Source organism: Octopus bimaculoides, chromosome 8 (genome assembly GCF_001194135.2).
Source record: "Octopus bimaculoides isolate UCB-OBI-ISO-001 chromosome 8, ASM119413v2, whole genome shotgun sequence".
Lineage (NCBI taxonomy): Eukaryota > Metazoa > Mollusca > Cephalopoda > Octopoda > Octopodidae > Octopus > Octopus bimaculoides.
Genome location: NC_068988.1, coordinates 9,756,192 through 9,758,609, shown reverse-complemented (window position 1 = coordinate 9,758,609; position 2,418 = coordinate 9,756,192). Strand labels below are relative to the sequence as shown.

The window sequence follows — 2,418 nt, the reverse complement described above, 5'->3', positions numbered from 1 at the left end:
GTGCCGGTTACACATAAAAAGCATCATCTGAATGTGGCCGATGCTAGTGCCACCTAACTGGCTCCCGTCGTGCTGGTGGCACATAAAAAGCACCCACTACGCTCTCAGAGTGGTTGGCGTTAGGAAGGGCATCTAGCTGTAGAAACCTTGCCAGATCAGATTGGAGCCTGGTGTGGCCTCCTGACTTGTCAGTCCTCAGTCAAACCATCCAACCCATGCCAGCATGGAAAATGGACGTTAAACGATGATGCTGATAATGATGATGTATATACACAATTACTATTTCGGTACCATATTTCTGTTGAAATATGCTTCCTTTCTTTCACATAATTTTGAAAATAACAAATTTAGTGAAAGAAATTTTGTCATTATTAAGTCAGTGTTTGGAACAAATTAACATGAAATTTTGATAGAAGGTTTTAATTTAGATCAATTTAACCCTTTTGTTACCATATGTCTGTTGAAATATGTTGTATTTCTTTCGATTAATTTTGAAAATAATGAAGAATTTAGTAACATAACATTATTATTATTATTAAACTAATACCTTGAAAAATAAATTAACATGCTGTTTTGATGGAAGGATTTAATTTAGATCAATTTAAAACAGGAGGTTTATAACACAGAACTACAGGTGATCTCAAATAGATTGGTATCAAAAAGGTTAAATGATTTGGAAAATAGACTCCAAGACTTTCTTCATAATGAATTTGATGCTATTATAAATGACATTCACTGTATAAAACAAACAAACAAACAAACAAATATTCCAAGAAAACATGGAACTTGTCTGAATTTCTTGCAAGAGATATTTCAATAGTTTATTGTTAAGTATGAAAAATGGTTAATTAAATTTGACTGTAAACAATTAATTAATAGCTGAAAATTTATTAGGTACAGCTAGAGAAAAATAAATCATAGAAATAATGGTGTTTAAGAGGAATTTTAATTCCCATTTCACAGTCTTGAAGAACTAAAGTCTAAAGAAATGTGAAGCTTCATCTAGGGAACTCTTTATCTGCACACACACACACACACACACACACACACACACACACACACACACACACACACACACACACACACACACACCTGATTGATTGAGACAAAACTGTTCAAGTTAGACATAATTAACACTTCAATCAATAAAGGAGTAACTGCTTGATTTGTTGGAAATAGCAGCCAATTATGCCTCACATCAGATCCTTTCTTAAAGAAAAGGACACGGTGAATTAGAATATGTAGCCCAAGTTACACTGGGCCAGAAAAACAAAAAGGGATGGGATGGTCATGGCTGGACTACTTCTGATTAAAGGTCACCTTGACCAGTGCTGACCTGGGGTTAAACAATAACAATGATTCAGGAAATACAGAAGAAGGAATGAGTACTCTGATATCTTTATTATGTGATTATCAGAGATGAAGGTGCTTCAGCATGGCCACAACTAAGGAACTTGAACTAATATGTGTAGGAGCACACAAACACACACGAATGTGCATGTGTGAGAGAGAGGGAGAGAGAGAGAGGAGAGAGAGAGAGGAGAGAGAGAGAGGAGAGAGAAGGAGAGGGAGAAAGAGAGAAGGAGAGAGGGAGAAAGAGAGAAGGAGAGAGGGAGAGAGGGAGAGAGAGAAAGAGTGTGTGTGTGTGTGTGTGTGTGTGTGTGTGTGTGTGCTTTAACCTGCAAATGTGAGCTTATGAATGTGTGCTTGTGGGTGTGTAAGCCTGTATGTGTACACGAGATGTGTGCGTAAGAGAGTGTGTGTAGCTGTGTGTATGTGTGTACTTACTTGTGTGCGTGTATGTGTGAGAGAGAGAGAAAGAGAGAAAGCCTGCATGCATGAGTATGGAGTATGTAGGCTTGTGTGTACAAAATGTGTGTGAACTCTTTGTGAATGGACGTACCAGTATTTGTGAGTGTGTGAATCTGTAAAGGTATGTGTGAATGTACATGTTTGTATACATGCATGTGAATAGGCATGTGTGTGTGTGTGTGTGAATGTGTAACTACAATTATCTTGAAAACTTTAATAAGTCATTAATCAAGGGCAAATTTTAAGTGAAGAGTAATGAATAACTAAAATCAAAACTGTTGGTCGAGATAAACTATCATTTTGAAAACAGGAAAGTGTTCAAATAAACGAATAAATAGCACATAGGTTGATGAGGGTTAACTTTCTGGGTGCTAAACAGGGTGTCTACGCTGGAATGTGTGCGTGAGTGAATACGTGTGTACGTGTGTTTAGCAGTTTGTGTGTGTGTTTATTTATGCGCATGTGTGTGTGTGTGTGTGCGTGTGAGTAAAACAAGGGAGGAAGAATAGAAAAATAAAATAAGATATGGTTACAACTAAAGCTGAAAAACCAGTTTTTTGTGTTAAATGCCTTATATATACATATATATATATATGTATATATATA

At 36.5% G+C, this 2,418-nt stretch overlaps 1 protein-coding gene across 1 annotated transcript in view; it reads right to left on the bottom strand.

Moving 5' to 3' along the window:
• LOC106880717 (myosin-VIIa) overlaps positions 1-2,418 on the bottom strand; it is a 107,550-nt gene that overhangs the window by 62,702 nt on the left and 42,430 nt on the right. The gene's annotated exons all lie outside the window — the stretch shown is intronic.